The sequence below is a fragment of the Cryptotermes secundus genome, unplaced genomic scaffold (assembly GCF_002891405.2).
Source record: "Cryptotermes secundus unplaced genomic scaffold, Csec_1.0 scaffold545, whole genome shotgun sequence".
Lineage (NCBI taxonomy): Eukaryota > Metazoa > Arthropoda > Insecta > Blattodea > Kalotermitidae > Cryptotermes > Cryptotermes secundus.
In genome coordinates this window covers 471,623-495,927 of record NW_019737089.1, presented here as the reverse complement: position 1 = coordinate 495,927, position 24,305 = coordinate 471,623, and the positions used below count along the sequence as shown (strand labels likewise).

The window sequence follows — 24,305 nt, the reverse complement described above, 5'->3', positions numbered from 1 at the left end:
GCTCTTGATCTTCCAGATTGCATATAAGATTTGAGGTTTTCACGGCGGTGACTATGAATAAAGCAGTCTTCTGGGATGTGACGTCTTGTAAATATTGTGTTAATCGACGTTTCGCAGGAACGTATCGCCTCCATCTTCAGGGTGGAAAAGAAGGAAAAATCCGCCAGCGAACCAGCGTGAGCAGGTTGCACAACGTCAGTCGACGCCATTCACGTAGGACTTGAGGTTCTCACAGCCGCAGTTACGAAGAGTACTTTCTTCTGGGATATAACGCCCTGTAGTCCTTTGAAAGTGAGTCAGAGCTGCTTTCACGCTGCTTTCACGCCGCTATATCCCAGAAGATAGTACTTTTCAACTGCACAGTAGCTAATGTTGTGCAGAATGATTCGGAAATGCGTATATGTAAATACTGACAATGGACTTAATAATACAGGCTGTGACTGACAAGTGACAGACCCGACTTCTCGTCAGAGAGGGCGCCCCAAAAGGACAGGACAGTAACTTTCATATAAGAAGAAACATCTGGTCATGAGCCCCAGCTGGGGCTCGACACACAGACAGACAGACTGACCGACCGTCAGTCGCAATGTGACTTTGACTTTGACTTGTTGAGGCAGTTACGAATTACGAGTAGTTGAAATGTAGCAGCCTCCGCAGTGAGTTGAAGTCTAGCATTCGTCGAGTGAAGTCGAGAAGCGACTACAGCAGAAGGATTAATTGTGACATTGTAGAGTGTATAAGTGTAAAAGCGAAGGAGAATAAATATTCGCTACATCCTTGACCTACGTGAAGTTATTTGTCGCGTTACGCACACAGCCAACACGTGACAATAATGATGCAAGATTACCATTGTAGCGTTCTGCAATACCAGCGTTTAGTTCAGTGTTATGTGGCACATTTTCTCTTATGAATTATGGGAATAACGTACAACCAGTCGTGTTACCCAGACATTTGTTTAAGTGTAGAAACATAGAACATTGTACGTATGTTTCACTCAACATAAAACTTAAATGAGTGTTCATGTAACATGTTGGAACTATCCTCCATTGCTCTGAATACATGTTTCGAGAGACACAACTGTGAGTTTCCGCCGTGATGCTGCCGATGGTTGTTCACTTTTAATTGTTGTATGCTTCTTGGATTGTTCTGATACACGCTATGGTGAAGAGGACTCCACAAAGGAATCTGTATATTACATCTGAGGGTCTGGGTGACCACAGTTGTTTCTGAAAGATACAAACCGGAAGGTCGCGGGTTCAAGTTCCGATGAGGTCATTTGATTTTTTTCAATCGACTTAATCCTTCCGGCCGCACTATGGCCCTGGGATCGACTCAGCCTCTAACAGAAATGAGTACGAGGAATTAATTAAATAATTTTCCCGGGGAGTAAAGTGCGGCCGACGCGTAGGGCTGACAACCTTACCGCCATCTTTGAGCCGATTGTCTAGATAATGTGGGATCCTCAACGTCTCAAAACCCGGGGCCTTCACGCCCTGTTACAATGATAGCTTTACTTACTTTTAATCCTGTTTTAGAAATACCCCTTCAGTATATAAATTGTTGTCTTCACCTTATGACACGTAGCGCCATCTTTATTGAAACCAACGGTTTCTGTCTTGAATTTCAAGTAAGAAGCAAACTTCATATTTAGATTTATAATGCTTTAGCGATATACACTTTAGTTATAACAATGTATTCTATTAGTGGACGGATTTAAATATGTTATTCTATACAAGGCTAGTCGATACATTAGTGCAATTATCACAGATCCAAAAATACAGCGACAACTTACTACAAAGTAAGCAACCGATTTATTTACCGAGGTGCACATGAGTGCATAATATTTATGAAACTGATATTATGAAAATAAAGTTTGTGACTGTTAACCATATTTAAGTGCCTTACAATATTTCCCGTTATTGTGATTTAATAATGACGGCGGTAAAGTGTTCGGTAGGTGGGTACCCTCGTTTGGAAGAAGCATAGTGGCTCCATCGCCCATCTGTATCGTTGGTAACAACCTACCGGGCTGTACGGTGTCATAAGCCAGAATACCACAACATGAGTGTTCACCATCGAGCGAACCTCAAATCTCATAGGTGTAGGTACTTCGCTATGCTTACCTGTACCAAGCATTACGAGTTATCCAGTTCTGGTTACGTTGTTATGTGTATGTTCTTATACGTCTAAGCGAGTGAAGTGACGGCGTATTCCCGTAAAGCTTGCAATTTGGGGTTAATTTTCGTTCAAGATTTAAATACGCTATACAATAACTGTACGGGTATGATGTGATTTTTTCCCCGGCTGGTTTCATTAAGGCGCTGCTTTCAGTTGTGAAGACAAGAAAGGGCATTATCACCGTTTATGAAAATTCATCGCGCCTTCATTCGTCAGACGAGTTGAGTTGGCTAACTTGCATATCGTCTTGATTAATTCATGCAGCGCAAAGGGAAGATCGTACAGAGAGAGCAAACAAGTCAGACTCAGATACGTGAGAGCAGGCTGAAGACCGGTCCGAAGGAAGATGGTGCACGGAGACCGCTGTACACGGACCGAACAAGTAAGAGGAAGAAGATCAACACGACAGCCCCTTTGAAAATTTTCTTTTGGCAGGATAGGAAGGAAAAGATCCTCTGCCTCTGTGCTGCAGCCGTCTCTTCTAATCCACTCAGTTTTGCATATGCCACTTGAGCCTCTGAAAGTCAAACATTTGGTCGGCGTTTAAACAGGGTTAAGGATCAAACGTCAATCTATTCAACTTCTTATGAATACGTTTAAGACCTTTTCGTTACTGTGTGCTTTTTTAAGCGGAAAAAGAACTTTTTTTTTCAATTGCGGAAGAGAAGAGGGAATTAAAGGAAGCATGGTAGCGGTAGAGGGGCGGGGAAGGAATGGTTATATATACCTTGGCTGTTCTCTTTTGGTTCAGGATATTAGAATATTTATTCCCTCTTTTCCGAAAAGGAGGAATTCGCAAGTAGGGGCCTTTTTATTTGGCAAGTTTTCCGCATGATAACCCCCGTTGGCTTGGTATCCTGCAAGATCTGACAGACGAAGTAAGCTTTTGTAACTACAGAAGGTTGGAACATCTAGCCGCGTGACGTTGGACGGCGGGTGGAAGAGGCTGTGTTGGTAGAAATGTGCCTTTACCCTTCATTTGCATTGACGAACAGTGTCGGAGTAACAGAGTGTGAAAATATTGTCAGGATGTGTCTATTGATCCCAGATGTACGTAAGACAACTCAAGCCTCCCTCTCCGTACCATGAGCTCCCTGCACATTCAACACAAGGACCCACGCTGTGTTTTGCAAGTCATATTTCTGTCTCTTGGAAGAATGATTTTATCTTAATATTTTTATGGAGTCGGGCTGTGTTTGACGAATGAAATGTATAGTTGTATACGGAGGCCATCCACATGATACGCAAGTGCATAACTGGCTGTTCGTTTCCTCATCAGTACCACAATTCTCGATTCGTAGGCATTTCGTGCGTTATTGGCCTATTGTCTTAATTAAAGAAAAGGTCGGTGCAGAGACCTTGCATGCTGTCACGTAAGGATTTGCGTGACTAATATTAATGGGTTCTGGACTGGATGATTGGATTTATTGGCATTTCCTTTACAATTACAATCAATTATAACAGCCCACAATAAATGACTGCCTAAGACTCGATCTATTCCTTACTGGACCACGAGTGTCTTCTCTTCTGCGTGACTGACTTGGTTCTGATTTACGAATCGGTAACTTCTTCAGCTTCCGTCGTCCGCTGGTTAACACTCCACAGCTGAGCACTGAACTCTCTGAATTCTCTTACGACTGAATAATTGAAATCTCTTGAACTGAACTGGATTGAACTCTTCAATAACGGCTCCCTTGCGAATGAACTCTGAACTAACTCTTTTATAACTTCGGGTCTAACCGAATGTAAGTCACCATGTCTACATTTCCTCTGTTATTCTGTTTTTATTCGTTGCCGCGGAAGAGTATGTTAGCGAGCCGTTGGCTACTAATTGACTGTTCAGGCTTTCAGGTGTCATGTCACAATATACATTCTCATATACACTTGATGGATCACAGCCTTTTGCTGTGCTAAAATGAATGTTTCATCAAAGTTACGCATTTTGAATATAAATAATATTTTCGTCATGATGATAACTCCTAGAGAGTGGATCGTTACTTTATGGTAAATATGACCAGTGCAATTCTATTTAGGAATATCCGTACTACAGATTGGCCAGATTTAATCACAATCTCTAAAGGCATTATGGGAAAAATATTGTGATTGAGTCCCGACCAAGGGACCGTTGTTCGAATCCCATTACATATAGGCTCTTTTGGGCTACAGAATATTTGGGACCATTGTCTCTATAGGTGATTAAATGTCATCAGAATTGGTGAAGCCGTTTTCACGAATAGTCATTTCGCATTTGGGTCGCTAGAGAGAGCACCGTTATTTTCCTGAAGATGACTGAGCATGAGTTGCGAAGGACGCGGAAGAGCTGCAATTTGCATGCTGTAAGATACACTTGGAGCATTTGCCTGGAGGGATTGAGAAAGCCACAGATATTTTGAAATTGCCTTGTCTGTCTTCGGGCCCAGATTCGATTTTGAACCGTCTGAATACGAAACAAGGTTGCTGACCATTACTACTGCCACAGTGGCTAGTTTTCGTGGGTTTGGGGAATTAATTTAGATCTACAGTGAAACTGGTAAGACAGGCAAGATATTGAAGTAAAGTACTCCTTAAGTAAACCAAAAAGAAATCGGCTTATTCATAGAAGCAACTCGTATATTTCACCAAGATCTTCTCGCGTTGTGTTTGAACTCAGCTTTGACGCTGCTGATCGCCCGAGAAGATTTTCGCTTACATTTATTCGCTGTAAAAGCGTAAAATCTTAGCATTTATGTATTATAAAGCACATTACAGTACCTGATTTAAAGCCATACGACATAATAAATGTACAGTCTACCCATCTGGAATGCTCCTCGCTTTTATACGACCACTCCTTCCAGAAGAACAACCCAATAAGTTGTAGACTGATGACTTTTGTTCCTGCTGCACTTGAGAAAATTGATACATTCATGATCGATTTTATCCCGACAGCAACCATTATTTTGCGGTTAATTTTTAATTGGTGTTTCGTCGTCCTATAAACATGATTATAGATGTATGATATCATAGTACTGTGAGCGTACAGTTCTTAACTACCTGCTGATATAAGCAAGATCCCGTCTGCATAGATGTTGCGCGACTGCTGTTTTGTTTCCATAAGATCAAGTGGATGCATTTTGCCCTGATCCACCGTTCTATTCATCTGTAGTAGTAGTAGTAGTAGTAGTAACAGCAGCAGCAGCAGTATTGGTGGTAGCAGTAACAGCGACAGCGGCGATAGTAGTAGTAGTAGGAGGAGGATCTGAGGTTATCACAGCAGTGGCTATGAAGAGTTCTCTCTTCTGAGATATAACGCCCTGTAGTCCTTACAAAGTCAACCGACGTTTCAGAGGAACATGTCGCTTCATACAGGATCGAAGAATAAGCCAGGCATGAAACAAGTGCGAAGCAGTTAGAAGCCTTCGGTGTCATAGTAATCCAAATTATAATTCATCGGACGTATATTTGGAGGGCATGCTTCTAGAACCGCGCTCGGAGAACCGGCCAGCCTGACTTCTTTCTTATTTGAAGAGTTCTGTCTTCTGAGATATAACGCCGTATACTCTAGAGCTCTGCTTGTTACCTTCTTCATGCTGTTTTCTTGTTTGACGTATTCTTCGACCTTGAAGATTGAGGTGGCATGTTCTTCCGAGACGTCAGTTGACTTGTATAACGGACTACACGGCGTTATATTCCAGAATATAGGACTCTTCATGTAAGCAATATTATGTTTACATTTGAAACGTGATCATCCAATGTACGAGCCGTTGACTTTTACTAATACTATTGTTTTCCTACTTAGCAGTTTCTTCGTTTAGTTACAATTTTAATTCGCGGAGAAATGTGGAACAGATTAAATTTTGATAATGCTTGCTACCTTTTAGTTTAGGGTCTTTTGCCTTCCAGTTTGCTATCTAAGAGTGTAAAAATTGAAACATACAAAAAAAAATTACCCTTTGTGTAGTACAGATCCGAAACTTGTCCTCTTCGCCTGAGAAAAGAAACCGATTGAGCGCGATTGTATACAGGTTTGTGACAATTACTGATTCATTATGCGCTCCATTGTCTGGCATACATATGATATAAATTTATATGACTTCTGGAGAGTTTGCTCCACTCCGTCTTCAGGGGATTGGTTTTGTATATGCTGAGAGGTTTTATTTTTATGTTAGTAGCAAAGGTTGGAATCGAACCGGGGCCTCTTGAATACTAATCTGGTATAATGTGCCTCGGGGATTGAAAATGTCCAGCACCGACTGGGAGTGTCTGAGGGCTGGGTGCTGTGGAGAAAATTCGAACTTAGCAAAGGGGGAGAAGCGGGAGGCTGTGGAAAGCTGCATAATGAGGTGCATTATAATTTGTGCTCTTCGCCACAGTGGTCGGTCATTATGATATTCAACTCAGGGGTTTACATGTGTGTAGCGTGTAACACACTGTAAGAGAGATCAGAAATTCATGCAACACTTTAGCCGGAAATTCTAAAGGGAAGAGGTCATTTCGAGAAGTCATAGGCTCAGCTTGGAGGATAATATTAAAATTGACATTAAAGAAGTAGGGCGTGAGAGTGAGAACGTGATAGGGACCATTGATGAACTATTGTGGACATAGTACGGGAAATATAAAAGGTGGAGAGTTCTTGACTAATGACTGTTGTTTTCTCGAGAAGGCCTATTCTCCATTGCAACGTTATGGAGCTGGTTATTTTGCGATTCAGTGTAATTAAAACCAGTAACCTCATTTAGACTAGGACCTTCTCTGTGAGGCTATTCAACTTCTGGTTACTCAGTTCGAGATAAGTTACATTGCGTAACTAAAGTCTGCCGTGAATTAAGCAGTTTACATGTGAGAGCAGTCCCATCTTCTACCAGTGATACAGGCAGACCGAAATTTTAAGATGAACGCCTCGAGAGATGCTCACGACAGGAACTCTGTTAAATAGCTTAGCTTACTTAGAGTTCCTTAGAGAACAAAGCGAGCTTCTGGGGTCTACAAAGGCCACACAAGATTCAATCGTCCCAGTTGTTAGACCCCATCAATCCGCTTAATTAAGAGCTATTGAATTCCACGCTGAACCTAACTACGGGCTGTGGCACTGATGAGCCGCCATGCAGACTGTACAAGTTGACTTTGTTTCCAGTCTAGTTTTCGCTCAATTACTCCAGCAATTCTAGTGAATAGGAAGGAGTTAGCTTGTTAGACCGTGACAGCTGACCAACGAGCATAAAACGCATAATCTATGAGAAGATTTCATGCAACGTCAGATATAGTTAGGATGGAGAAATGCTTTTCGGAGCCAGAAATTCGTCTAAATATTATATAACAATTCAATTCGTGAAGAAAGCAGTTTTCTGGGATTTGGCACCGTGTATATGTGGTGTTAACCGACGTTTCGGAGAAACGTATCGCCTCCATCTTCAGGGTAGAAGAAAAAAAATATAAGAAATCTGCAAGCACAATATATACATAGCTGTGTATATTTCCAACACAGTCTGCTTTTACCGGTTCTCACGGTCTCTTCGCTTGCAGATTTCTTATATTTTTTCCTTCTACCCTGAAGATGGAGGCGATACGTTCCTCCGAAACGTCGGTTAACACCACATATACACGGTGCCAAATCCCAGAAAACTGCTTTCTTCATAGTCACCGCCGTGAAAGCCTCAAATCTTACAATTCAATTCGTATTCATAGAAAACACACTGCTGTCCATTGCAGACACCCTTCGGGTAATACGGTTTGGGTGGCAGTCGTACGAAACTCTTAAATACACTGGGCATGCAGAATGCTGACATTTCCAATGATTAGATGTACTAGCCACTGCGCTTTAAGGCGATATATATTTGGGGGGGGTGATAGGCTGGCTGCCTTCCTTTTGTGGGGCTGCTTACCTCGAGAAATAAAATGGTGAGGAAACTCATGATTATGTGAAAATGACGCGAAACCAGTTTCAGTGGGAAAGTCATAACCATGTGTAATAAACGATTTGGAAAAGTTCAGAATGTAAATATCTAGAAACAGATAGCAAATAGAAATTAGGTTCGTGGTTAAGCTAGGAGAGGAATGTAATCATGAAATGTTTGTTATTATTACAGGTTTCTGAAACTGTTACCCACGATTCTTCTCTTCAAAGCATCACTAAGAAAGATTCTCCAAAACTATAATTTTGACATGGGATTTGAGGTTTTTACGGCGGTGTCTACTCTTTGGAATGTAACGGCTCATAGTCTGGTGGAAGTTTGCCGTCGTTTCGGAGGAACGTACTGCCTACATATTTAGGATTGAAGAGTAAGCACAGCAAGCAGACTTGCTTGCTGTGCTTAATCTTCGGACCTGAAGTTGGAGGTAGTACATTTCTTCGAAATGTCGGACAACGTGGCGTTACAACCGAAAAGACAGTAAATCTCAACAATTTTGACTTTTCTGTTTGGATGTGAGCGTCGTATGTTATTTTTAAGTATAAACATAAAGAGAGCATACTTTGAAGGAAATGTTTGGACATAAGCATGAAATAGAGGGAATTCTAGGCTAATAAATAAATGGTTTCTTCGGGTCTCTTAGTGCTCTTAGGATAAGGAAACGCAGGACTGGGCATGTACTTCGGACGGAGGAGACGAGTAATACGCGGAATAATATTAACGGGAAATCCCATTTGGTAACGACCACTGAAAAGACCATAGAGGAGATAGGAGCAGGACAGTAGGATTGGTCATACGCAAACAGGTTATGAGGGGGGGTCGGGGGAGAAGAGCGAGGAAGATAGAAATGTGTCAGCATCGTTTCCAGCGGTTACTTTTAGAAGACTCCAAAGGACGAACATGGCGCTTGAACGAAATATTTTATGGTTACTGCTGAATCGAAGGAGCCGGGATAGCTCAGTCGGTATAGTGAGTGGCTACGGGCTGGACGACCGAGGGGTCGGAGTTCGAGTCCCGGTATGGTAAAGAATGTTCTCTTCTCTACGTCATCCAGACCGGCTCTGGGGCCCACCCAGCCTCATATCCAGTGGGTACAGGGGGTAAAGCGGCCGGGGCGTGAAGCTGGCCACTTACCTCAAACTAGTGCCGAGGTCAAGAAAATATGGATTTATACATCCACTCCCCCGTATACCTTCACGGCGTAGTGCCTAAATAGTTAAGCACAAGGACAATTTTACATTTTGCTGCTGAATGGCTGTTTAACTTGCTATAAACCACCTTCCAACATTACTACGAGTAATATTAAAACCCACGAAGTCAGGTCCTCTCAGAAACTTAAATTGAACACACCAGCAGCCCATGCTCCCAGTAGTTAGTTGCCACAGGGAATTAATAGGCACTATTATAAAGTCGTAGGAGTTTGGATAACTCAGTCGATATAGCGGCTAGACCCTGGGCTGGAAGACCGGTGTTCGATTTCTCGACAAGGACAAGAGGTTTTTGTGTTCTCCAAAGCTTCCAAACCGGCTTCCGGGGGGGGGCACCCAGGCTCCTATCTAATGAGTACCAGGAATTAAATAAATAATTTTCCTGGGGAATAAAGCGCGGCCGGCGCGTAAGGCTGACAACCTTACCGCCATCTTTGAGCCGATTGTCTAGATAATGTGGCACCCTCAACGTCTCACAACCCTATGGGCCTTCATGGCCTGTTACACGGATAGCTTTTCTTTTTTTTTTTTTACTAAATATTATTTAGACGAGTTAATGTTTCAAAGAATAAATGAAACTGAATTAATTTACTGAATTCTGCTTTGACTTTTCAGACGCTGTCCCCTTGCAATAATGACGATTAAATGCACCAGTTATAACATCAATATATTGATCTTCAATTTCAGGTCAGCATGTCTCCCTCACATCATCTCTCCCTCTGAACAATTCGTGCTATTGCACGTTCCCTATTGTCCGGAACTCACCCTCCGGTTTCACAGGGCCCACACCCACTTCAGACTGGCAAATTGTTTGCATATTCGCATCTGTTGGTTTTCTCAGTAGTACAAAAGTTCTAAAACACTGAATGCTTGATGGATTTTGTTTTTAATTGTTTCTCAGTTTCTGTCTCTGGTTCTTTACATTTTGACCGCCCCTGTAGTCTATTGATCAGATTTCCTGCCTACAGATACAGAGGACCTGGGTTTGATTCCAGGCGCTGCCAGATTTTCTGAGAAGTGGTGGGCCTGGAAAGGGGTCCACTCAGCCTCGTGAGGATAAATGAGGAGCTGTTTCAAGGAAATGGCGGCTCTGGTTTAGAAAACCGAGATTGAAGACAGTGGGGATGCGTTGCGACACCCTATGTCCGCAAAAGTTGGCACTAACTTCGCCGACAAGCATCGGTCGTTCGGTCGGTATAGTTCGCTTGCGGACTACAGACCACGGAGTTTTTTTCTGTCTGCTTCTTTACACTTTAGTGTGTACAGCAGCGAACGTTTTACTAACTCGTGGAGCAGAGTCCTTCTCGGAAGTTAATAGTCACTCAGCTAGTCAAGAACGTCTCCAAATTTTATGGGACCCGAATATTCATTACCGTGTTCACAAGAAGTAGTCACTGGTCCTTGATCTGTGCAAGTTCACGGCCCCATGCAACATTTCGTAACATGATGCTTCTGCTGTGCAGTCATCCGTCCGTCCAACCCTTAGCTAGAGGACCATTTATATGATGCCCACAACTGCTTATTCAGTATATTCGTTGCTACCCTTCATATCTGCGGACAGTCTGTTCTCTCCGTAACTTGAGAGCGTTCCATGCCATGGAGACAAGGGACCCATTTAACATGGATATGTATATAATTCATATTTAATAATGCAGATATGAGAGGATGAGTTGGTACCCTTGCGTAAGAAAATATTCAGACATTCGGCCGGAAGTTCACAAAATACTGTTCACATCAGCTTGTGTCCGGCCGGCAATCTAACCGACCGTTTGAAGGGTGCAACTTGGCCGTAGTACCAGCGAGAATATTTCTTAAGTTGTGGATTGTTCTTGTAGCCTACTTTGATGTTCTCGTATAGTCACGCGACTCTGGTTTGCCTGACAAATGAGCCATCGCTCTGTGGCACACAGGGAGATAGCCGAGCTGCATACGTTCGCCAGTAGCCGGCCGCTTTGTTTCCAGGCTGGGACCTTTGTCAAATTTTGGCCCAAAAGTCAGGTTATAAGGAAGTTCAGCTGCGTCACTTAATATCACTAACAGAATCTTATCCTCTCTCTCTCTTTCTGTGTGTGTGTGTGTGTGTGCTTCTTACGGCGATGCACATTGGAAATACCCTTCTGGTTCTATATTCGAGCGGTGAACATACCCGATTCTCCTGTCTGACACGTATGATGCTGAGAAACTCTGGCGTACTAGCATAAACTGCGCAGTAGGTACAGCTGATTACAAACAGAATACCAGAGCTTTCATTGAGTGAGGAAAAGAACATACTTTTGTTTTATATTCTTCAAGTTGGTTAGCCAGACAGAAACATTCGGCATATCCCCAACTCAAGCGTTCTCATGCAGTAGGTGGCTGGGTTTTCCAGAGAGTGCTAAGAGTACTAGTGAGAAGAATCCTAGCCTTCATAACCGATCGCATCATGAACATTCATTTCATAGTCATGCGCCTTGCTGTGCCGTCTCTGTTCGTGTGAAGAATTTGACGCATAGACCTCCGTGGAATGCACTGAATGCGTACTTTATGAAATGTGGTCAGTCATTGTCGTAGAAGTAGTAACAAAATATTTGTGTGTGTCCATCTTTCAGTCTCCAAGCTGAGAAGCACACCGCGTCAGCTGACAGTGTTCTGTACAGTGTGCGCTATGTTCGAATAGCCCTTTGTCCATCCATTCGCTATGATGTGCACACATGAAAGAAAGAGAAATGCATGCAACGTTTTCACTATAAAGTCTAACGGGACCCATACACGTACGAGTCTGGCTTGTGAGTCCGACTCGGCTCCGGTTCCAGTGAGCTAAACTCGTCCGTGTGTGGGTCGCCACTCTCATACGTGTGTGGTGAAATTAATCCGAGCCAGACTCGTACGTTTATGGGCCGCCTTTACATTAGGAGACCTATAGGTAAAGTAAACTTCGTCCTCGGATGGAAGCAGTCATTCAGGGAAAGAAATTCCCTGCCATATTCTGAACCCGGTAGTTCATTACCGCTGCACAAGGATCAAGTACAGTTCTCTGTCCTGACCCAGATGGATCCATTCTATACACTCCCACCGTATTTTTTGAAAGTCCATTTTAATACCCTTCCATCTGCTCCTACGTCTGGCATGAGGTTTCTTCCTTTCATGGTTGCTGAAGTTTACAGATATTTTAATGTCACTTAGAAGTAGATGGGATGATAATATTAAAATACATCCTAGAGTACGTGAAGAAGGAGACGAAGAAACAAGAAAATAAGAAAGTGGGATGTGATATGAACTGAGCTAAAGTTGTCGACAGGCCGAAAGAAACCCTAAGCTACAGAGGCAGCTAGGCCTAAGCCTGATCAGTGTGTACATGTGTCGCGCACTCGGTCGCTTTGATTAAGAAGAGAGATCAGTTTGTTTATGGCCAAGTGGAAGTCCGGAAGGCGGCGTACTTGAAACGTATTCCGGCTTGGAACAGTGGCGCCATTCATGAGTCCTGTAGAACAATGTTCACTGGAGGTGAAGCCACGAAAGTATGAAATAAAACAGTCAACGTTTTCTAAACATTTGCGTCTTTTTCGCTCCCAGTGTTCACTATAAACACCACGTCGGTTAACCTTTAATTCACAAACAAAAGAATGTGTACAAACAAACGTTTTATATTTCTTTTGTTGTTTCCTCTTTTCAGTAACTCCTTCAGCTTCAAGCCTTACGAGTACGTTTAGTGTTTTAGACACTTATAGAACCTGCTTAGTTGTGCATTAATATTGGCACGTGTTAATAACAAGACACATGATTTGGATTGATACTGAATTTATTGAATGCTTGTTACCCGTAACTACAAATAACTATAACACATTCATTAATGTACACAATTTAGAACTGTTTTCTTTATTGCTAGTGGGGTGGGACTAAGTCCCTTGCACTGCGGCCACTTCTGACCTATTGTACCAGCCCCAGATGTCAGGTGAGGGTGATTGTGGAGCAATTGGTGGAATGAAGATTGGCAAGGGAAACCGAAGTACTCGGAGAAAACCTGCCCCAGCGTCACTTTGTCCACCACAAATCCCACTCGACCAGATCCGGAATCGAACCCGGACCGCCGTGGTTGGAAGCCAGCGACTAACCGCTTGAGCTATGGCGCGGTCCAATCTAGAACTAACTACAGATACAATCAACTGCTAATTTTTCATTAATTTTTGCCTGGTAGCAGCTTCTGACATTGGAGATTCGCTTTACTGGTTCCGAGCTCAACGGCTTCTGTCCTTGCTGGCTGGCGACTGGCTTCTAACCACAGTCCTGGCATTGTCATAGCTCAGAAAGTTAGTCGCCGGCTTCCCACCGCGACGCCCCAGGTTCGATCCCGGGTCAAGTCGTGTGGGATTTGTGGTGGACAAAGTGACACTGGGGCACATTTCCCCGAGTACTTCGGTTTCCCCTGCCGGTCATTGTTCCACCAAATGCTCCGTATTTGTCTATCATCACAATAGGCGAATTCATGGCCGACGTACCAAATGGATTCAGTCTCACTCCACCCCAACCGACAAAAGTTTAAATAAGAAAAATAAAATTAAACCGCTGTCTGGAGCAGAGCAGAGAAGTAATTTGCCACAGTCTTCGCGAGCACAGTAATTTCTTGGTTTCGGGGCCCTTAATCATATTTTTGTTCGTTCCTAGACTGCTTACATGTTTTGAAATAAGGCCTCCTTTTCGACCAGAGGGAGTTTTGGGCTTTCTGTGACTACTCTGAGATGCTGGCCTTCTCCATCTTCCGCCGGACTTCTGAGCAGAGCAGTAATTTGCTTATGGCTTTTTGCACTTTGACCTCATGAATACATTTTGTGAACAAATTGCAGAAATTTTAAATGTTGTGTAAGGTGGTGCATAGTTACAACTGTGATCTAGAGATTAAATGACATAGTATTCATATTTGATGTGTTATGGGTATGGCCACGATTGTTCCGAGTATAAAGTGATTCCAGACCGGTCAACCAGGCGGTGATCACTGGCAGTGACTCTGAGCTTCAGAATATCTCATTGCTGCTCCTCACAATGGATACTTTTCCCACCTGTATTCCTATTAGTTTCTATTCTTAGGGAGAAAATGCTGTTGAAACGTTAAGCTGACTACTCACGTGCATCTAGTAGCCTCCCGAGGTCGGTAATGCTTTGGCGGCCCCTTATGTCTAGGAGCTTAGACGCATTCATTATTTAAACACGTTTTTGTCTCTTAAATTTTAAGGGCATGTGTACGTTCTCTATTGGAAATTTATTGAAAACATGGTAATGTTGGACAGCGAGGTTCCAGTTATATGTTTCATGTTTATTTTCCTTAGAATAAACAGTAGACCTGTGTTACTTCGTGTACGTAATTGTAGATTATTTAAGAGAGCTGTCGGTACGAACTGTATGGCATCGAATGATAGATTAATAGACGTTTAATAGGAGAAGTTATGGGAAGCAGCGGTCATGGTTTAATTTAAGGTAATATCCCAGAATTTGAGTGGATGGACTGATGAAAACCACGAAATACTTCAATCACAACAGCCAGTCTCCAGACCAAGACTTGAACCCCAGCCCTATTGAACAGAGCAGTGATGCGACTCGCTGCACCGCGAAGTTCGGTTACAATATGCCATTGCTGTCGTCTTGCAGCTGTCTTTTGTGACGTTCTTGTTTTTGTGAAGACACTGGAGGACGACTCATATTTCCCCGTGTCCAGACTGAGGATTTATTGATGGCAGGAGCCCCTGGAATGGCCAACTTTGCCCATGCTCATAGCATATACGGAACTAAGTTACCGTGAAGGAATTTCCTGATAAAGTGAAAATTCTTTGAAGACGAAGAAGTAGATGTGAAAAAAGTTTTCTTACTTGGAAAAAATTTCAATCATGGTGTGAACTCAAGCTTGAAAATTGAAATATGTACTTGATCCTTTGATATCATTTGGCTTGTCATCTACCACGAAATCATTTAATTTTGTAAAGTGGGGGTGGAATGTAGTAAGTTGTAGAAGCCCCTACATGACGGTTTGGTAGCCGTCCGTATGCTAGTCTGTTGTCTTGTCGTATGGCGATGCATTATCATGTCCCTTGAAATCAAGACTTAGAGGGGAGTGAATGTGAAAAAAATGTAATAACACAGAAATTTAATTTGGCAAATAAAAGTGCAGCTAGGACCCATATCTCTATTCCTCCCCTCACACCTTCTCTGTCTTCGCTATACTTTTTTTTATTATTATAACAAGCTTCTGACATCGACCAAATCCTCGCCAAGTCGGATTCCTCGCTTCAGTGTAGAATAAAATGCGGGGTGGTATGGGTATAGGAAGCACGTGGGAGATGGGGAGCGAATTTGCGCCTCTGGAGTCAAGGAAATGGCTATGATAACCGGATTTAGGCTTTCATTTTTCTGCCAGGCTGGTTTGATCATCACACAACCTCGCGATCCTTCCTGATGCTACTTCAGCCTTTCTGTATACATGAGTGGTAAGGCAAGCAATATTGAGAACGCCCGTTTGCCCTCTCTCTGAAGATCGCTTCCTTTAGAAAAAGCATCCGCCGAGGAAATTTGAATGTCAGGCCGGATCAAGCGTGTTCTTCTCGTAGACACTGTTGCTTGCTGTTGCAATCTGCTGTGGTGCTTTTCGGGAAAAACGTCCTGGTAACTTAGTTCTAGACGTTGCGAGAAGAGGATCTTTCTTTTGAAGACCATGCTGAATGTGCTTTATCCCCTTCATGGTGGCTGCGACTGATCAGAATTAAAGAGATCTGACTTACGAAACACACAAAATAACCAGTGGAAAGAGGATGAACTTTGTTGGCTACTGTCATGCCATATGCATTTTTTCTCTTTTGATATGCCATTTCTTATTTATATTTTCGTAAGGAATCGTGTACGTTTTTATGTCGCTATCATTAAGCCCTTACGTTAGTATTGTAGTCCACAAAGAACAGTAACTCCCTGGTCTTCATCTTCATCTTGGGATAATTCCGTTTATAATGTTCACGAGGAAGGAATTAATTTATTATTATTTTAAGTATTTTAAATAGACAAAACCTGTGATACACAGGGCCTATTACATTTTGTTATCTTTTCGCCCTAGGTGCCCCGAAACATCATTTCATGTGGCCTTTGCATTTGAACATGATTATTCTTATCACACGTCTGGATAATTTTAAAGTGAATTTCAGGAAAGTAATTTCAATGGTTTAGATCAATGTGGCATATAAGTCCCTATTCTGTTATTGGTATTATTGTGTGTAAATAGTTACTTCATATTTTGAACGATATGTAAAAATTAGCTCTGAGGATAAAGTAATAGCCTAAATTATAATAATTTTATATTTTGGTTTTCTGGGTCATGGCACCGTTTAGTACCGTAGGTTGATTTTAATATTTCAGAGGAATATAACGCCTCATATAGGCATATATGTTTTGTGTGTGTGTGTGTGTGTGAGAGAGAAAGGGGGGGGGTCCTAATTCCACGCACACCGTCCATTTTTCGTGTTGTCCTGTGTAGTTAGAGGCCTTACGACCGACCGATTCTCCTTCTGAGGGGTCTGTCGTGCAATACAAGAAGTAGTTTTCAGTAACTTACAATTTATGACAGGTGCGCAGTATAGGTGTAATTATAATTGTGTGCTACTGAGTGTGGGCAAGATTTGCAGAGAGCTTATTTTCCTTAAAATGTCTTTACATGTTTTAGGATATTTGAGTTGCTTAACCCGTGGTTGTTTTCCGGTATGACAGAGTACACTCCATAGAAGGATGTGACATGGTTTTACGGAGCCCAGTTGCGTTGCCACATCACAAGGAGATCCTATTAAAAATCCCCAAGCTAGGATAAATATGTATCAAGATATTAGGTTCGAGTTATACAGGGAGTTCTGTATGCAGCGCTTGCGCGAAGCGAACGAACTTTGTATAATGAAGTCGCGCATATTACAGTCCTGTGTACTCTGTGATGGTTCCTCGTCAGCTCATGGGGCAGGGAAGCGAAGAATTATACGGGAAACTAGCCTCTAATCTCCGATATATGTAGTTTAAGGATATAAGGTAGGATATTTATTTCTTCATTCGTTGTTTGTTTAACGGCATTGTCAGTAGCTCAGGCCGATCATAGTGACCGAGAGGTTTGAGGCACGAAATGTTTTCGCCGGCTCAAACACTTCGGTCATGGGTTCTAATCCCACTCGAGGTATCATGTATGTGTTTATTCTGTGCTTCTGTTGTGCTCTATCCCGCCCAAGGAGCCCTACCGACTGCTTATATGGCTAAGAAACTGTAAAACAGAGGCCTAGGTTTATCATGGACTGCAGCGCCCACAGAGTAATAGTAGTAGTAGTAGTACTAGTGTAGCGTCGACGGTAGGATAATTAGTAAATAATGAATTGGAAAGGGTTTAGAAGGAAACGCTCATGGCTTAATTTGATGTACCCAGGAATTTGCTGAAGGATTAGACAAAATAGCGAAAACCCTCGGGTTTATCTGTCTCCGGACCGAGATTTGAAACCAGGCCTTCCGACTTCGAAACAAGAGCGCTACTGAAGAATGCCGTCTTGTGGGATGTGGCGCCGTGTATATCTTGTGCAGACTGCAGCAACCTCACGCTGGTTTCTCGCTCGCGGATTTTTCTACCCTGAAGATGACGATACGTCCCTCCGAAATGTCGGTTTACACAAGATCTATACGGCGCCACATCCCTTGAAGACGGCATTCTTCGTAGTCAACGCTGTGAAAACCTCTGATCATACATAAGAGTGTTACTCTCTCGGCTGTTTTGGGAGGTATTAACCGCCGATTACTATTGTCCAGCTATACTTTTAAATGACTACTGCCTAGTTTGTGTGGGCAGGGCATGTGGCACGAATGGGGGAGAAGAGGAACGCATACAGGATATTGGTGGGAAAACCAGAAGGAAAGAGACCACTGGGAAGACCAAGACGGAAATGAGTGGACAATATTGAAATGGATCTTAGAGAGATAGGATGGGATGCTATGGATTAGATTGATCTAGTTCAGGATAGGGACCAGTGGAGGGCTCTTGTGAACACGGTATTGAACCTTCGGGCTCCATAAAATGCTGAAAAATTCTTGAGTAGCTGCAGAATTGGCGGTTTCTCAAGAAGGGCTCAGTTCCATGAGTAAGTAAGTAAGTACTGTCTCGTTTGTTCGACTGTGTATTATTTTCCTCATGATATTACTCGTACAGTACAGGCTGCATATAGCAATCTCTCCACTGTCTTTATAATCACCAAATTCTCCACTCTCGAGCTGTCAAGTAAGCGACCATCTACAGAGTCACTCCTTGTAAGAGTGAACGTCACAAAATTTCTTGCGGAGCCGAATATGAAAGACCACCATCAAGTGATAAGATTTTAAACTGTGTAGTGTATCGAGCCCTAACCTACAATGATACGTTTGCAGGCGCAGTATATTTTATGTTGAGGTACCGGAATCATATACTACATTGCGAAATTAACCCGGAACTATAGGACATTATGCATGATCTGCTAATCTGCTACCAGGATTATGGAGTACGCAGTGCTAATGTTTTTTTTAACAGATATGGCATATTTTTCAGTTCGCTGCTCGCCAGTTGAAAAATATGATCATAGTTATTAATTACAGTTAACCCTTCCTTATTCTTCTGCTTGCAGTTCGTCTAAATGCCATTTAAAACTTCAGTTCCTACCTCACAGTAAACTTACTGCGTTTCCGTTACAAATATATCGGTTACTGCTGTGCAGGGAGCCTGAATCATCTCTATTATGAGAATCGCACGAAACACAAATATGTGGACCATATGATGTGTTTCTAATATGAAGGCAAGTGACACATGTAGCAGTAACGACTGTGTTTTTAACCCTTTAAACAGCGACATTTCTCTAACAGCATTTTTTCAATGGCTCTTCCAGCCCATTCAGGGCCCTGGCCTCTTATTCAGTTCCGTAATCATTTTGTACGAGTGATCAGACCTTCGCAAGGCAGCTACCGAAACGCAGGACAGCACAAACACAGAATAAACGGACACACCCACCAAACATCCATACCTTAACTGGGATTCGAACCCACGATCCAAGCGTCCGAGAGATCGAAGACAGTTAATGCCTTAGACCACGCGGCTACTGTGACCGGCTCTCTAGCAGCATTAGCCGGTTCATATTAGAAATAGAGACGCAATGACTATTCTGTGAGATAGCGTAAACCGTTCTGCCTCACAGTTAGCGCGGCAACGAGTTGTAATTTGTTTTAAGGGTACCGTTTAGTTAGGGACAGACGATTTGAGACATCTTCGGGCGCATTAACGAGCTGAACAGGATCCAGGAATTGGATGCGAAAAACGGTAGAGGTGAGAAAACGGTTGTATATGTAGGTTTTATGTAATGACATCGGTAGCTGCTGCAGTTTGTTGTTAGTTTTTTTTTCCTGTGGCGTCACAGCCCCAATTTGGGCCTAGGCCTACCTTCATGAAACTCTCCGTTTCATTTCGGTTTACTAGATCTTACACATTCGATAGGACTCCTTGGGCGGGTGATCAGCTCGTCGCAAGGCCTCTACATGTACACAAACACAGAAAAACGCACATACACAAACACTAAACTTCCATGCCCTGAGTAGGATTCGAACCTACGATACCGGCTTCCGAGCGAGCGAAGACAGTGCATGCCTTAGAACGTTCGGCTTGTTAGTTTAGTTTAGTTTATTCCATTGAGTTTCATTACAAGTATAGAACTGTGTCCACACAACACCAGGTTTTTTGGTATAAACGTACAAACTGCTTACAGTCAGTTCAGTTGCTGATACTATTACCACTGATACAACCACTACTGCACCATTGCTATTTCTGCTGTCATTCCATTTTCCCATTTTATATTTTAGCTTCCAAGTAACCTCTGGGGTGGAGATTATTCATTGTTAGGCAAAGCCAGATTTTCACTGTATCACTCACTTTATTTATCACTGTAAAAATGCCTGCACACACATCCCCAGTGCTGTTGCACAAAGTGATATAGATTGTAACTCACTGTTGTGTAATTTTCTTACTGACTTCCTTCCAACCGTCTGACAGTTGGGTGAATTGAATGCTTTCTCCTAACGTTTGTCCGGAATCCCTCCGAACTGACTAGTAAGTGATTAACTCCGAAAGCAACATAATTTTGAAACTTTTTAGGACACTTTCTTTCCCTTACCACCCTTCACTTGTGCAACGGGGATCGATCATGGAGCCGCACACTAAGCGAAGAAATTATCTTTAATACATAAACTAACACTAATGCGAAATAGGACTGATTACGATGAAGTAACATGTGTCCTGGGCATGTTGACAAAGCACCGTTGTATTAGCTCTAAGGAGCCCTGAACACACACCTGCAATTCTTCGCGCACAATCACAAAAAGGTATAACCCTTTCAGTTTTCTTTACAGAGTTATCTTGAATCTGAATTCCTTAACTGAAGACAGATTATGTCAGCAGCATAAGGATACATTCCTAAGACTTCAGTAAATATCTGAAGCATGGGTAAGGCCGAAGCTTCTTCCCACGACGTCACTGGGCAGTGACGAATGTTACAACGATGAGAATGGGGAATTTATTAACAAATATTGTATAGCTGAACTTCATGCTTCGTAGGGTTAATGAACCAATCGGTTCTTTTGTTATTTGGTAAACTAATATGCTTTCTTGCCGGTCACGGTAGCCGAGCGGTCTAAGGCATGTACTGTCTTCGCTCGCTTGGAAACCGGGATCGTGGGTTCGAATCCCACTCAGGGCATGGATGTTTAGTTTGTATGTGTGCGTTTTTCTGTGTTTGTCTACAGGTAGAGGCCTTGCGACGAGCTGATCACCCGCCCAAGGAGTCCTACCGAATGTGTAAGATCGCGAAAAACCGAAGTGAACGGAGAAGTTCACGGAGGTAGGCCTAGGCCCACTGGGGCTGTAGAGCCAAGGGAAGAATAAGAAGAAGAAGACTATGCTTTTTTATTGAAGGGAAAGAGAAATTCAGTTTCAAGATTACCAAAGTTGTATTTGGAATTTACGTGAGCATAAAATGGCATTACAAGTGAAAAAATAATTTTAAAGAAATTTCAGTTCTTATGGTCCCGCCCCTCAAGGTGTTGGTTTAAAGCCAGCTGTTTAGGTTACTGTTATACTGAAACTGAAGAGCAGCCCCCTGTTTCTTCTGTTTTCGACTGCTTCATCACACTACTCACTGCTGTCCCTACATCTTCAGACAGCTGTGACAAGGAATTCACACTGAACAGAGCCCAACATGAGACGCTGATGACGGTCATGAGCTGTCAGGTTTCGTAACCTGGCCGAATATCTTTATCCATTAAATGAAATTCCGGTAGAACTTATTGAAGCAGGAGGCGAAATATTACGTTCTGAGATCCACAGTCTAATTACTTCCATTTGGCATAAGATAAAAATTGCCTGATCAATGGAGAGAGTCTGTTATTGTACCAGTGCACAAGGAGGGTGATAAAACTGACTGTAGTAATTATCGGAGGATATCACTGCTATTAACTTCATATAAAATTTTGTCCAATATTCTTCTTTCAAGGTTAAGTGTATATATAGATGAAATTCTTGGGGATTATCAGCGTGGGTTTCGACGCAACAGATCAACTACAGATCAGATCTTATGCATTCGTCAGATATTGGAGAAAAAATAGGAGTTCGATGAGACAGTACATCAAGTATTCATAGACGTCAAGAAAGCCTATGATTCAGTTAGGAGGGAAGTATTGTACAATATTCTAATAGAGTTTGGGATACCCATGAAACTACGAGGGTCGTACTGAAAGTCGTGAGCAACAATTTTTTGTAAAGTAACATACTTTATTATTGACAAACCAAATACATCGCCTCAATCCACAGATCTTTCTTTATTTTTCCACATAATCGCCACTTCTTTGTACACATTTCTTCCAGCGTTCTGGGACTTTGAAAATTCCCCTTCTGTAAAATTCCGTTCAAGCCATCCGAAGACACTGACGCACTGCTTTCTGAATTGCCTCCCTTGTCTTAAAACGTTGTCCACGCAGCTGATCCTTCACAAATCCGAAAAGATGGTAGTCGGAGGGTGCCAGATCAGGGCTATAGGAGGGGTGTGGAAGAACTTCCCACCCCATCTTTACAGTTGCTTCCAATGTGAGGCCAGCGGCTTGGGGGCGAGCGTTGTCATGCAGGATGATGATGTTTCGACCCGGACGTTTGTCGCGCAATGCACGACGGAGCTTGTGTAGCGGCTGGACATAACGAGCAGCATTGATGGTTTGCCCAGGTTCCAGGAATTCGGCCAGAATAAACCCGTTTGCGTTCCTGAAGACTGTGCCCATCACCTTCGCAGCTGATGGCACTGTCTTTACCTTCTTTTTTGATGGAGAATGCAAATGGTGCCATTCCATACTCTTGCCGTTTCGTTTCAGGCTCGAAATGGTGAAACCAGCTTTTGTCACCTGTCACAATACAGAGCAAAAAATCATCGTCTTCGTGTCAATATCTCTGCAGCAGTTCTGAGGTGATGGCTTTTCGCTGACCTTTGTGGTCTTCGGTCAATAACCGCGGGACCCAACGAGCACAAACTTTCCTATAGCCCAAGCTTTCAGTCATCTCCTATACTGCACTGTGCCCTATTCCAAGTTTTCGGGGTATTGTGTCCACAGTCACACTCCTGTCATCTTGAATGATCTCATCCACTCTTTCCCTGTTGCGTTCAGTTGAGGCTGTTCGAGGACGACCGCTCCGAGGCTCATCTTCGATGCTGGTGTTCCCATCTCTAGAATGTTTCACCCATCTTCGAACACTGCTCGCACCCATGCACACACTTCCACAAGCACGCTGAAGTCTGGTGGATTTCTGCAGCAGGGATTTCCTCTTTCACAAGAAATTCGATGACATCACGCTGGCGAAACGACATATCGTTGTCGGCCATTTTGCTAGGAGTGATACTGGTCACGTGATGACGTCACAAGACACTCAATATTAACACAACAGCTGGTTCAACCTACCACCATACTCTCTTTCGTCTGCTGTTCCCAAATTGCATGTAAAAAAGGTTGCTCATGACTTTCAGTACGACCTACGTAGTTAGGTTGATTAAAATGTGATTAAACGAAACGTATAGTAAAGTCCGTGTAGGTAAACATTTGTCTGATAATTTCCTATCCAGAATGGTCTAAAACAAGGAGTTGCTTTATCGCCACTCCTTTTCAACTTTGCCTTAGAATATGCAATTCGGAAGGTCCAGGGAAACCAGGTGGGACTGAAATTAAACGGGACACACCAGCTGTTGGTCTACGCCGATGATGTGAATCTACTGGGTGATAATGTAGATCAGACATGTCAAACTCAACTTGTACAGAGGGCCACCTCAGCCCTGTAAATAATATTCCAGGGCCGCAATTCAAATTAGAAATATACATTAGATTTTGATTCAAGGAAATTAATTCTATTTATTATTTAGGAATAATTTCAATATAATTACCTAAAGTCACATATCTTACAGTTTTAAAAAGCAAGAGAATGCCATTTTTGACAAGTATCAAACAGCTTTTCAATATGTAAAAAGAGAGATTACACAATAAATTATGTTAGAAATAGCAAACCATTGAATTTCCTGCAGCCTGCTAATTTATGTCTGCGTGAGACTTCTTGTCTTCTGGTCTGTTGGGAAATTGTCTTCACAAAAAAATATTTCTACTAAAATTTTAATATTGATTTTAATATCAGTTAGCTCTAAAAGTTGAGGGGCCGCACTTTGTGGCTATGGGTGCCGCATGTTTGACACGGCTGATGTAGATACCATAAAGAAAAACATACAACTTTAATTGACGCAAGTAAAGAGGTTGGTCTAGAAGTAAACACAGAGAAAACTAAGTATATGTTACTGTCTCGTCACCAAAATGCAGGGCAAAATCATGACATAACGATAGACGAGGAATGCATATAGGATATTGGTGGGAAAGCCAGAAGGAAAGAGACCACTGGGAAGACCAAGGCGTAAGTGGGTGGACAATGTTAAAATGGATCTTAGAGAGACAGGATGGGATGGTATGGGTT

The 24,305-nt window shown here is 42.6% G+C and overlaps 1 protein-coding gene across 5 annotated transcripts in view; it reads left to right on the top strand.

The window, feature by feature from the left end:
• LOC111870109 (E3 ubiquitin-protein ligase RNF220) overlaps window positions 1–24,305 on the top strand; it is a 347,188-nt gene that overhangs the window by 163,781 nt on the left and 159,102 nt on the right. The window lies entirely within an intron of this gene.